Here is a 14,426-nt window from a genome sequence, read left to right as displayed (position 1 = left end):
TGAAAGACATAAACAGGCACCTGTTATTCTAGTTGCATTGTGGGATTTTTCCCAGTCACTTACACCAAAGCACAGACATCAGAGCAAATGTTTCCTATTACCCCTTTAAATGGCCCAGACATGTGCCATTCTAACGTCCGGCTGGCCTACATGGAGCTGAGTATGAGCCCTCCACTGTTGCACTTCATCAGACACCCTGAAGATCCTGTTTTCCTGCTGAAACTTGTGATCCTAAATGTCCATTCTGTTCTGGGTGCTCCATTTCATCACGAAAATGAAACCGAGCTTAAATCGGCGTCTTGACGAGAGGATCTCTTATCCCGTCAATGGCAAGGGACCTCCTCAGTAAACAGTCTTTCAATGAACAGTTCCTAGTGGGGGCAAACTGCTGCTGCTAATGAGCTGGGGGCTGTTAGAGCTGCCCTGAGCGCTGCCATCATCCAGACCTGTGTGATGTCTCACCAAGCTGCTGCATGTGGCTACATAACCCCTAAATCCCCTTTTTTATCCGCTTTTATTTGCACCTTCTAGAGGAAATGTGATGCAGACAGTTTCCACCCACAGCCAATAATGTGCTCCATTTCTCACTCGCTGATGGGATGTGAGGGTTTATGTGTTAATTAGTGGTGAAAGGACTCCGTTACTTCACCTCCTGTGCTGACATGGTGGGAAGCCTTCATTGATTTCCCTTCAGCGCAGTCATATTTCTTCATGAAATATAAGAGCTTTGCTTTATGTTGCTACTGAAGGTAGATGGCCACTGATATTGATTGGACTATTCAGGCTTGTAAGAGCATCCTGCAATGAGTGTTGGGCTTAATTAAATTTGATGGGAAGTTGTTTCTTTTTTTATTGAGAGAGGGAGAGAGAGAGGGAAGGAGAGATTATAAATCTTTTTTTTCCAAAAATATGAACTCCAGGCTTTTTTTAAGGATGCAATACCTTCGTCCTTTGACGCGCACTTCTCAATGACGTCACCTGTCGCTGTGAGAGTTGCATCGCTCCGCCACTAGGTGGCAGTAAATACACGAGCAGGAACGCACGCTCCCGCTTCGCGCTGGAAGCAAATGAGATGCAATCCTCCAAGCATGAAATCAGCTTTCCTGTCATTTTCCTCTGCTTTGCTTCTTGTATTTCTTTCTTTCTGTCTTATCTCCCACCCACCAACAAACCCACAGCCTGTCCAATCCCCATACTTTCAGATCCTAGCAACAAACAGAGCAACGTCCTACAAAACCTCAGTAAAACACGTTTCTGCTGATGGGCTTGATAGAAATGCAAGTGTTGGAGACATGCACGTGTCCTGCGTGTGTCCTTGCATGTGGCTGTGGATACAGCGCAGAGAGAGACTTTTTAATCAACATTGTGGTAATGAAGCTTCTCCTTGTGTTTTCGCTCCAATTCTGCTGTGCTGGCTGCAAATATCAGTAATTGTCTGCTCCTCTGGCTTGATCTCTCGTCTGTGCCCAAATGAGGAGACTCGAACAAAGTGATGGGGATGTTTTGGCCAATTGTTGGCGTAGCTCCTCTGTCCTCGCTGCACTTTTCCTTTGTAACAACCGTGACTAGTTGGAGAAAAAGGAGGAGAGGAGAGAAAACCTCAGCAGTCAACAATTAAGTGTTCCTTCTGTGTATTTGTACTGAGGCCTTTCAGGGGTCTTTGCACCCATAGTTTCAGAGCCGCTTGCAGAAACATGTTGTGCGTAAGGAATATGGTTTGGGGGGGGGGGTCTTTATAGCAATTTCCCCCTGCTTGGTTCTGGCTCACCGCTTTTGTCTCGCTCATCTCCCTCTCGTCTCGCCCCTCTCTCTTATCCCCTCCACATCACCCCCCCCCCCCCCCCCCCCCCCCCTTATTTTTTTCCCAAGCAGAACTGTCCCTGTCAGTTTGTGTGAATACTGCGGAGTTTCATTAAAATCCACAGACATGGGAGCTGTGGGCCTTGGAAGAAGAGCGGCGGCCACTCCTCTTCCACATCCAGAGCAATTACTCATCTTACGTAATAGAATTATCTCTGCAAAGGTCGCTGCATTGTTCCGCAGTCGGCAGCGGTAAACAAACCAAGAGAACTAGTTGTGCAGAGACAGAGATGCAGAAAGGAGTCAAGGACACGCAACAGCAAACTGTTCAGCAGTTTGATCCTGACATCACTCACCGCTCGGATGGATTTAGCGACGAATTCCGATGCGAGTGTATTGATCCCGGTCTGGCCTGGGCTCAACCCAGTGTCCTTACTTTCCAGAGGACTTTAACTCTTTAACAGAAAATGGTCTTTGAATACCTCATAAAGTAATTTCTCCTTCAATATGGAGGAGCCACAAACGGGGCGACACATTAAAGGTGAGGACTGACGAACACGTATTACGATGTATTACGAGGTATTTTTCTCTCTTCGCTGATGTTCTGGATGGAAAACCAACACTTATGTCATCAGAGAAGAACGCAGCTCCCACACAGCGTCGCTCTGACATGACGTCGGTGGTGAGTGAAGGTCGCAGGATGAAATAAATTTTAAAAAAAGCTAAACACATTGCAGCTAAGGAAATCACAGAACAGAAATGTGGGTGAAAATATTAGTGACATTATCAATAACTCAAATCTGAGCGCATAGAATTGGTATTTTGTCCTGTTAAATAACATTAAACTTCCGAATGCTCATGCTAATCTCTTGAATGCGTTGTGGCGCCTCTGTCCTTGCAAAGTAGAGCCAAGTGTCAAAATTGCATTTTTTACCACTGGGGGGGCCCACGAGAGAAGCTGGCGAGTAGCTCTGGCCTCAGTCAACATTTTCGCACAACTTTTTAAATCTACCAACACACAGACATCCAAAGAGGCGACTACTGTCTGTACAACGGAGGTTCCAGTGGAGTGGGAGGTGGCCAACACGTGATCAGCTCAAGCAGGATGTGGAAACAGTGAAGCTCAGCATAGTCTGAGCTGGGAGCAGGTGCGACGTTAAATCATCTTTCAACCAGTGGAGGCAGATGTATCTGGGAACGCAGCAGTGAGCAGCACAGGCTTTAGGCATTTGCCTAAAAAGACTGCAGGTAGATCAGAAGAGGACCACAGAGGAGAGAGAATCATTTGTCCGTGGAGCACAGACTATCCCAAAAAAAGACACAAAGATGATCGTTGCATCTGCTTTTAGGTATTTGAATGGCCATAAAACTGAAGTGATGCATGATCCAGTGCCTTTAAGGGCCACTTAGAGCCAGACAGGTGCCTGCAGTATTGTCACTAAAGAACACATGAGTGACTAAAGTTTACAGCTTTGAGGAAGCTGTTTTCCTACAGTTGTTGCTTAAGGACCAGTGTAATTTCCCAGCATCAACCCAGCAGCACTGACAAAGCTGCAGTCCGCACAGATAAAGTTGTCCCTCCAAGGTTTATACATGCTCTTCCTCTCTCCATCACTTTATCACTCCTCTGCTCTGTCTTATGATATCGGTAATAGAACATGACCTGCATGTGCTTCCCTTGGGGGAGGAGCTAATAAGATGGCCGGCCATTGGCTGATCAGGGTAATGATGCTTGCCCGGCACTGCATCATGTCACGGTGATAAGACTGGATGACTCTTGTGTCAATCGATGTGTCAGTGCCGTGCTCTGAGCCACAGCATAATTGGATATATGCAGTGCTGTGAAGCCTAAATGCCCCGGGGTCAGACCAAAGAGATCCTAAAAGGAACAGAGAGATGAAAGGGATAAGTGGGAGATGTTTGTCCTCGTAAATGTCAATAAAACACACGGGGAGAGAGACGTATGGGTTCTCTGAAAATTGTTGCCTAGCGTAGCTCACAGAACGCCCAACTTGGGAGGGCTGATTTAAGTAATAACAAAGAAGGGTTTGGAGCTTGATGGGAGTTCAAATCTGGTGAAACAGGTCATTTTCTGGGAGGGACCGAACTCATTGTTGTGTACCATAGCTTAATCCGACATTCCCGTGTTTAAGGAGAGCAGGTTAGGCACATGCTGGTCAACTCCCAGATGTTTCTGAGGAGATCCCACCAACTGTTGAGGCCTTACAGAAAACAGACCAGTGGATTTTTCTAAATTTCAAACCGATGCAACTCCTGTCAGCCTGATGAATAAAATCACGCCATTGCCTCAGACTTGAACAAGAAAGATGCCGTCGAGGGCGGGAGGTCCGACTCCCCGAGCCGGGCGCTTTACAGATGGGTATGATGGGCTGCATCCATCTGTTTTTGGTGCCAGGTGGGTAACCTTAAGGCCACAGAAGATTTCTCAACAACCTTTCTGGCGCCTGCAGGCTGAGAGCTGCAGACGCATCCATCAACACATGTTAGCAGCCATTTTAGTGCAGAGGACAGTGCACACATCACACAATCAATACTGGTACACTTAGTGGCGGCGCTTTTATTGGTACATGTTTGTCTTACTTGTAGTCTTACTGTTAAAATGTCTGAAATCAAAGCAAAATATTGTCTTTATTTAACCGTTAATGTTGTAATTTAGCCACGAGGTGGCAGTTTTATCAGTTAAACTTATAGTTACAAATGTTTATCTACGTTTAATTCCAAAGTGTTCCCATTTTACCGCAAAGTTCTTGGTAGGGTGCAATAGTAAAAATCTCCTTCGTCTGTCTGTGTCTCAGGACTGAAACTGATACTTCATCCTCACCAGTGGGGGGGTAAAAACACTAAAAGCAGGCTCCAAATAATAACGCTTTCCACTGTGTAGCACCTCAGCAAGGACACCTCATCTGAAGGATCACTGGCTGCCTGCCCTTATCTGTTCATGTGTCTCCTGCCTCATTTTAGGTTTAGGCGAACTTTTACCCCCCACAGATGATAAGAAATAAATGGCAGTTTACTGAAACAAGACTGATATATATTCAGTATTGTCTGGTTGAGGTTGCAGGGTCTGTAGATATGAGCATTATCAGCCATCCTGGATATGAGGTCCCCAAGCTTGTACTTGATGCTGATGTCTGCTCCTCCTTGGTCTGTAATGCTTGCAGGTTCCTTCAGGGGTGGGGAGTTGAGGACCATCAAGGAGCCAACTGATTCCAATTCATCTCGCAGTGACATTTGGCTTTAAAATTGCCCTGTGCACTTCTATCCTGAAATTTCCATTTTAATATCCCGTCTTTATCTCAACGCCCTTCTGCTATTTAAGTCCAACATCTTCTGGGAACTGGGGAAAGGGGAGATCCGCTGTGTGGTGAACCTCAAATTAGTCCAGATGGAAGGAGTAACCTAAGATCTGATACCAGTGGACGCTGACTGAAAGGAACTGGAAAAAAATAAAACATTTTGAGCAACGGAGTGATAACTTAAAAAACTACAATACATTGAGTTAATTTAGCAGTTGGCATCATATTAAAAAGTGGATCCTAAAAGGATTTATGGTTTGAATAGATGTGTAGCTGGTCGAACATTCTTGTTCTATTTATAGAGCAAGCAGCTATTATTAAGTAAACCCTCTTTTAAAAAAAAGAGAAACAAAGTGTTGGCCAATTATCCCCATAATGTCTTCCTGTGACAGATGGGCTAAAGTAGGACCCCTCAATCAGTGGAAACCTGGGCAAACCATCAAGCAAAGACATTTCAAGGCATTTAGGCGACACTTTTCAGGGTCCACTCTTGCATCCTTGAGCTCAGCCTATGAAAAGAGCCGGATTTGCACCCCCGTGGGGTAAAGAGCACTCTGCAATAACAGAGCTCTTACGGTCAGGGAACATTCATCTATGGCCTTTGAAATCAAAGTTTCAGAAACTGTAACATGTCTTTAAGTTGACTTTATGACGTAAATGCTTATACATGTTTGGATTTGGCGTTTCGATGTAAAAAGGTGGTTGCAGAAGATCGACATTGGCGTTAAAATAAATGCATTCTTTGCCTTAAAATGGCTGCTGCTTCATTTCAATAGCCATTCTTCACACTTGAGAGCTGTGTAATTCCTCCAACTGTCTGAATTCCAGCTTTATAGTACACGTTGATTGATTTTTATACAACCCAGAGGAGGGAATTCTCATCTGAGGACGGTCTTTGTGTTCGATCGTCGTGCTTAGAGCGGCGTGCTGCTGGTAATGATCTGAGGCTAAAACAGCAGAAAAGGCTGCACCATCCACAAGCATTTCTGCATTATTATCCCTGACACAAAGGATAAGGTAAATCAGTGCAAGGAAGCAAGATCTTTATTTAAATAAAAGATTATATGGGCCGATCTGTGCAGGCCCTGCACCATTTTTCCTGCCTAATTTACTGAGGTATATCATTCCATCGCGCGGTGAACGTGCACAGATGCTCTTTTAGCTCCTTGAACCTGATTTCAAGTCCTCCTGTAGTCTTTGAAACCCCAACCTTTCTTCTAAACACATGCAGGGTTTGGTTTTAGCCCCGGAGGGCCCACTTGTACTTTCAGACTGTCCACAGTTGGCCTTCATTGCCTACATGCGCCATAGCTGCCTGTATATCGATATTTACTGCATGCCTGAAATTCAGCCAGTATCTTTACAGGAGTTCCACATTTCAGTTTGGTTTTTTCACCAGTTGCTCATCTTTCACCTACTTGAGGGCAGTGTGATATAATAAAACACTCTCCAAAGGTCAATGCTATTATTCATTCTACAGAGGTTTTGATTTGCTCAAGGGTTGTTGATTAATTTCACATGACAGCACCCTGACAGAAAGCCTGTTCCCCTCCTCCTCGTCTGCACTAGAACAGTAATCATCTTCTTCTCTCAATGTAATGTGGCATTAACATAACGTCTGCACGGTGCCTTTATTTTCTATAGGAACAATCATCGTGTGTAGAGTCGGGATAAAAATGTCATTGTAATTAGCAATCAGAGGCGATCAACAGAATGTTGTCACAATAAGAAAATACCACCCTGATTTAATCAACTGTTAGGGGTGAGAAGTTGGTGAGGCGTGCACGTGCCGCTCACGCTCTCACCAGACTGTACATTAGTGTTTCTGTGCTGCTCAGAGAGGAATTATAGCACGCTAATCTGTGTGGCTTCAGTTGGAAAAGTGGCACAAGTTCAAATGTTAATTAGGGATGATCCTGGTGTTCCTCCAGAAGGTCTAGTTGTGTCCTCCAGGGTTCTCCGTAGCTGAGCTCGTCCTGCTCCCAGCAAACCTCGAGAATCACTTTGCTTTTATTATTAATATTATTATTATTTCAAGAACTTGTAACTCACAATGGATGCAAAGCAGCCATGCAACATTTGCATCATTCTTGTATTGATTTTCGCCGCTGAAACAGATCTGCTGCTTCGCTTTTGGTGAGAACTCATGTTGGCACATTAAAGACCCCCATTTGAACCAGGCTGTGTGTTGGTTTGTCAGGTTCACAGCTGGAGAACAGCACTGTCTCCAAGTCGCCCGTGACAGCTCCGTCTATAATTAACAAGCCGCTTCGCACTCTGCCTTTCAAATCTGCTGCGTTTTTGCCGGCATTCCCACCCCCCCACACCCCACCCCCCCCTTCCACCCCCACCCCTCTCTACCCGCGCATCCACGAAGTAGGACACTGATGCCATTTAGATCACTGTCCCATGTGACCAATGCTGACATGAATTTCCGGGTGACGAGGGACCCAATTACAGCAGAGGGCTGCTAGCCCAGGACCCACTGATTCAAATTTGTCCCGAGCAGCAAGAGAATCTGTGATGCAGGGTTGCAAGTCGACACGGGCGCCATTGTCTGTTTGTGTCTGGAAGGGAGAGACCAGGGTAAACAGCAGGTTAAATGCATCACTGCAACTGTGACCATGATGCAAACCGACTGCTGTCAGTCTTCAGAGGCCTGATTCATGTCAAACGCTGACACACGCGTGCCTGCACAGCCTGCACCGCTCTGGTACCAGCACCCCCAGCACCCCCCACCCCCCCAATCCCCCTCCTCGGTTAGGGTCTTGAGAGCTTTTCACAAAAGCAACCGCCATTCAAGGTAAGACAAGATAAAGACCTTTGCCACTTAAGCAGCACTCATTATCTTAAGAGAGAATTTCTGCATATTTATAGCAGCTGAACCTTTAAAACGCACACATGCTGTTGAAGTTTAAAATGTTAATCATAATTACTACAAAGCCGAGGCTCAGCATAATGAGCAATTTGTAAAGGTCTTGCTGGAACGGCGTGAGCACGCTCTGCATCCCTGCAACACATTCCGCAGCAGGGCCGTTGTGTCTTTCAAGCGCTTCCCCTGCCTGACAGCGACCTTAAGCAAATTAAGTTTAAAAGATTGATCTTGAGGCTTTCAAAGCAGTGGCATACAACCACTCGCCACTTCCTGTGGTGACACGATCAATTGGGATTAATCCTCCTTGGCCTAGACTGTCCACTGTGATGCTATTTAGCCTGTAATAGATTCCTGCATGTGCGAACCAGCGCGTGCTGTGCGTGTTTGTTATCGCATCTTTCCTGTCCTTTTTGTGTGCGTTCTGCCCGCCGTCTTCATCATCCCAGGCTATTTTCAAACCTTGTTCGCTTCATCGTGCAGTTTTCCTCCTCCTGTCCCACTTCCTAAAATGCCTCCGCAGCAACGTGAACCCCGAGCTCCGCCACGACTGCCTGTTTTCCCTTCTCCGCGCCCTCACTCCGGTGAATCAAAGCCTCCTTCTCGCCGAAATGTCTGCCACAATAAAGGTATCTCCCGTCGGTGGAGTAATGCCTTTGAAAGGCTTTGCGTGCTTGTTAGAGACAGGCTGGGGAAACACACTGGCATGTCATACGTGCCAGCTCAAAGCGCCCCTGAATCCTTGAGCTGACTCACCTGAGCGAAACGGTTTGTTTACCTTAAATGAATATTTTACAGAAATGATGCAGCGATATGCTTCTGGTTGTTCTCCCCACTGACCCGGTAATGGTGGTGGGTTCCTTCTTCATTAATCACAATGTAGTGCTGGGGGAAACTATGTGTTCTCTTAGCGATGCTGCCCCCCAGCTCTTTGCCAGCCCATTACTCCCTTGCTGTTTTGCGTATGTGTGCATGTGAGTCATCCATGTGTTCATGCCCTGCCGATTTTTTTCTTCTACCATAGAGACCCTCATTACTGCCCCCACACTGTCACAAGCATCTGCCTCCCTCTCCTCTCTTTATCCTGCTCCTGCTGTGCTGTTCTGTCAGCTGCAAGTGCGCCCTGCACTGGCCTGATATGGAATGGGGGAGGGGGGGGGGGGGGGGCATGCCTGGGAAACAAAAATAGGTAAGACAGGAACTAAGAGAGTGGGAAGAAATCTGGAAAAGTGGAGGGAAGGAATATCCTCAAGCTGCCAGGTTCTATATGCTCCTTGGAGGAAAGTAGACCTCTGACCGGAATCATTGGTCGGTCAGTGGCCCTGTTTTGACCTCTGACCTGCACAATCTTTGTCCTTGGCAACCCGGCACAAGAGAGAAGGCTTTGGCAGTGATGCTTCGCACGGCCGAGCGTGTAGGAGCTGCAGGGAGGTCGGGAAGAACTGTGTGTGTTGGAGAGGAAAATGCTTGGCGGAGAAGTAATAATGAGTGTATCAAAATTAGCCTGGCTCACCCACAGAAAAGCAGAACTTACTAATTATTTGTGCAAATAAAGCCCAGCGAGGAGGAGGAGGAGGAGGAAGAGGAGGAAGAGCGAGCAGAAAAGTGAAAGGGAACATTAAGGATCGAGGACGGATGTGGAGACTTATCCTACTTTTTATTGAGTCCGTCTCTTTGGGGATTACAGAGACATTCATTGAACCTGATATCAACATAGCCTCAGCTAAGATGACGAACAATGAGATTTTTCTTTGTACTGTATAATCCTACGTGTTAAATTAGAAAGATATCTTATACCATGTTGTTATAACACAGCTATAGATGCCACCTACGGAGTTGATATATTTATGGCTGCTTTTCCACTCTGTTCCCTTATTTGTTGTTGGTAAATTTAAGTTTTCCGAAGCGTAACTGTGCTGCTAAGTCGTTCGTCCGAGAGGAGCAAAATGAATCTCTCAGACCTGCATTCCAATAACTGTAATTTTCCCCCTATATTCATCGCAGGAAGCTGTTTTCCTGGTGTCAAAGCTGGCAGATTAAGAAGGTGATCACTGAGAGGACGTGGGCGGTCTGATAACGATGCTGTAGCTTAACGAGCGGTTAGCGCACACCTCCTCTACATGAACACACTGTAATTTGGTGGTGAGCCAGGACTGGGAATTTAATGTAAACTCAGATTATGTGTTTAACCACAAATCAGGTAGATTATTATCCTTTTGTTGGTAATTACATGGTGAATGACATCATCGGAGGCAAAAGGCTTCTCTGTGTAGGTTGACACAGTTAGCCCGTCCATGTAATTTAGAGTGATGGGGGATAATGGGGACCCTTATGACTGTTCTCCCTTAGTAGGTCAAACACAGGTCCAGTGATACTGTCACATTAGGTCAGAGGTCAAAGTAGCTGCTGAGGTCAGACCTATTATCCCTTAATGATGACATCAACTTTGCTGTAGAAGCCATTTAAAATTTCAGTAAAGGACAACAAATTACAGTTATTGATTCTAATTTTGCCCATTTGATTGGTACACTTGTTCCATACTGAGATTAAAGCTTAAATGACTGATTTTCTAAAAAATAAAACTACAATAAAGCTCTGCTGACACTTTTATATGACTTTTAACCATAGTAGAATCCTCGTTTTTGACTACTTCACATTTTGAATTCCTTTTAAGATACAAAATAGGTTTTAACTGAATTATGAAAATACTTTGTCTTCTTGCATCAAGTTAGATTAAGTCTGTTCTTTTTTCACTTTGTGTCTACAAAATGTCTTAGAGTAATGGTTAGGACTTTTAGATCTACTCGTCCCATCAGAGCACCAGTGATCCAATCATATCGCTGAACTTCACTGTAAAAAAGCATCTCCTGTGGTGGTATGGCCAGATATACCTACATATGTGTTGGAGTGCTGCTTCATCTCAATCATTACTTAGTTTTGGTTCAACCAGTTGTGCAAGATGCATTAAAGATGCATGTTTAATATGCACAGTTTGAATGTCCTCTTTAGTGTCTGTCCAGACGAGACTGTACTCTAGTGGTAAAGTATCACATGACAATTTATACCTTTTGGTTTAACACGAGCTGCTCCTGTTTTTGGTTAGCGTTACTGCTTATCATTCCATTTTATGTAAGCTTTTAGAAGGAGAAATAAGAACTAGCGATAGCATTTAGCAGGCCGGAAATAAATCTTGTAATTCTATTTTACAGCTGCTGACGTAAAGCTAATTACACACTAGTAATGACTTTGTTGCTGCCGCTTTGTCACTGAGCTCACCTCCAGAGCTTAGCAGCAAAACGCTGACCTTCTGCTCATTTGGGGGTATAATTCATGGGAGACTCAATCGTCAATATGCTCTTTTTCTGCCCCATTTCTGTTCGCCTCCGCTGTGAATCATCGCTGTCGTTATATAAATGACTTTAAAACACGACGAGACACCATCAAGAGATATTACGCACGAGTCCTGAGTCACGCCTCATTTACTAGCCCAGAAGATTTTGTTTGGGATCAGCAGAGTTGCTATCCTTCGGATTTTTCCCAGTATCCTCAGGACACGGAGGCCCAGCATGTGACTAGCGCATGTGTGTGCGTATGCATGCGTGTACGTTTCCACAATGCAGAGACACGCCTGATGCGTGCTTGCAAAAAGTGGGGTATGCTAATCGCTCTGTGTAGGGATTAAGTGGCTGGCTGAGGGGGCCGCTGTGAATTATGTCGAAATTTCAGCTCCCCCAAAGTCCGTGCTTTCGCCTCAGGGTTAGCAAACACTTCTGGCCATTTCATGCAAAGATTAATGCTGATTTGTTTCCTTAAACGTGTCTTTTAAGCGAGTATGTGGATTTCATGGGGATGTGATCCAATCCACTGGGAATCTTTAGGTTGGCTTCATTTTTAAAGGATTTCTGTTTGTATCTTCTCTGTGTGTTTCTTCGTGGTTCTCAGTCCGTTCACCCGCTGACATAAGAGGACCGCTCCCTCTGGCACTCCTTGTAAACACAATGGAATAATGAGGTTTACTTGTAACTCAGTGAAATGAAAACAGTGGTAAAAGACAGTTAGGTTGGAATGCAAAGGCCCATCCAACAGTTTATTGACTGTGCAGAAGCCAGGGGATGGTAGCGAACGCTGCAGAGGAGATTGCTTTGCACTGGATTTGCTTGTGTCAACAGAGGCAGTTTAGAGAGCAGTGATGGCATCCAATTAAAAAGCAGAGCAAGAGAAAATTCCTTGCAAAATGGTAATGAATCGCTAAAGCTAATGTGTTAGGACACGCTACAAACCAAACGTGTGATGTAAAATAACTCAAAGTAGAAAACGAAACCAACGCTTTACAGATGTCATTGGTCCCCAATTGATAAGTAATCCTGGCTTTGCTATGGTGGACAAGACAGGTTTAATTAAATCTTCTCTCCAGCAGAGTTGCAGAACATGCCGGTCTTCATTTTTAATGTAGCACAGCTGATGCTTCACTCGGTGAATGCGGCTGCTCAGGGTGGCTGCAGGCTCTTAACCTTGTCAAACGGTAAAATGGCCAGAGTTTATCTTCATTTTCAGATGAAGATACTGTGGGCCCTAACTGATTGTGTTCCACCTTTTCCAGTCTTACTTTCAAGATACCAAAAGGGACTCTGTATAGAGAGAAATGTAACTGAGCTTCTAAAACAGCCGCGTAACAATTAATTTCAGCTGCAGCATGTTCTTCCTCGATCTTATCAGCCGTTTCCACATCTACTCCAGTCCAGTCCTCTGGCTGGGATCTGTTGTAATATCAGATATCACAACAGTCTGCCAATTCTCTGGAAGCCTGTCGTCGTCATGGGTGATCCCAGAGTAAACATATCTTCTGGCCGGGAATGCCAGGCTTCCAGCAGTGCTACGTGCTCATGTAAACTCCAGTGGTGATGATTGACAGCTGAGATGGATAATCCCACAGGGATGCACATCGAAGTGGGGCCGTATATGTTTAATACATGGAGATCCAACAGATTCAAAGAAGGGGGTTGTTACTTGCCATTTGCCACCTATTCTTCCGCATAATGATATGTGCGGAATACATTATGATCTCCCAACATATAGCTGTCGCTTCCCTGCAATCTAAATAGCTGGATGATGTTTATGCAATGAGTGATCAGTCACAGCACAGGTCATTGCACAATGATATAATGCAGGGAAATATGTTCTGGCGCGTTTTCTGCTGGTGTGGCACCCTCCTACAAATCAAACCCCAGAATCCACAAAAGTCACGTATAACAGTTTTATACTGGATCCAAACGTTCTGGTTGCGTAAAATCTTTGAGGGCTTTTAAGGCTCCAAGTTTATGCTCACCGAGCCCAAGGTGGCAGGTGGAGAGCGATTCTTTTGTGCATGCACATGTTCACCGTTGTTGATTGAAAACCACGACCTATAATTTAGACCCAAAGCCCCGAGCAACACGCACCTAGCCTGAATGTGTAATGCAGCCCGGCAAACTTTCTTTTGTCTGGTAAAACCACAAGTGGTCCTCAATCACGGTTAACCTGTGTTCTAACTTCTGACTTCTTCTGACTTTGGTGAGCGGACAGAGTAACTCTGCGTGAGGGCGCCGGAATTGATGTTATTACAGCCCGGATGTCCGCCATTCACAGTTAAAGGGGCGTCCACCATGTCATTTCAGTCAGCACCCCAATCAGAGCAGTATGGCTCAACCCCTGCTGGGTTACTTACCCTTCAGGTGTGCATATGTGAGCGTGTGAGTCCGAACCGATCACTCCACCTCATGCTGCTGTATCGCGACACTCAGTGATCGCATTGCAAGCCTAATGGAATATTTCTTTTTTCCATATTGTGGAAAGAAACACTTTAATAATGCATGCGCACATTGATAATATCAGGGGAAAATGAATATTCTCTGGGCACGTCAGGCTCATTTAAGCTAGCCCCGTGTTCGTTATGTGGCCTCTGACACACATGATTGCGTGGGCAGCTATGCAGTTTTTTCTCATAATTGCTTTTCACAGTGCGGCTCTTGTCCATTGTCAGCCTCAATAAGGGGGAGGTCTGGAGAAGAGAGATCGCAGGCACAGAGGCAGAGATGTAGCCTGTGGAGTGTGGTGTTTCTAGATGAATGTTAGAATGAACACAATCCTCAGAGTTAAAGGGAAAAAAAGTGTTTGTTTTCAGCTTTTCTGCAAATTCTTGTGCCACAGTGCAGCAGTGTGATGTATGAGTACATCTCCAGCTTTTTCTGCTGCTAATTTGGATTTGCTGAACCAATTAAGCAAACACACTCAAAGCATTTGTTGCTCTTAACAGCCTGGACTCTTTTCATTTGGAGCAGATATTCAGTAAACAGTAAACAGCTGATTGACTTCAGATGTGATGATCATTTGCACACTGATACATCCACGTTTCCACTGTGCGAACATCATGACCACTTCTTTAATGTATGCAATTTCAA

General features: G+C 45.1%; 1 protein-coding gene across 15 annotated transcripts in view; it reads left to right on the top strand.

Moving 5' to 3' along the window:
- Positions 1-14,426, top strand: part of LOC101079387 (neurexin-3b) — a 194,018-nt gene that overhangs the window by 81,239 nt on the left and 98,353 nt on the right. The window lies entirely within an intron of this gene.

This window comes from Takifugu rubripes, chromosome 16, assembly GCF_901000725.2.
Source record: "Takifugu rubripes chromosome 16, fTakRub1.2, whole genome shotgun sequence".
In the NCBI taxonomy this organism is placed as follows: Eukaryota; Metazoa; Chordata; class Actinopteri; order Tetraodontiformes; family Tetraodontidae; genus Takifugu; species Takifugu rubripes.
This window is presented reverse-complemented; position numbering and strand designations above follow the sequence as displayed.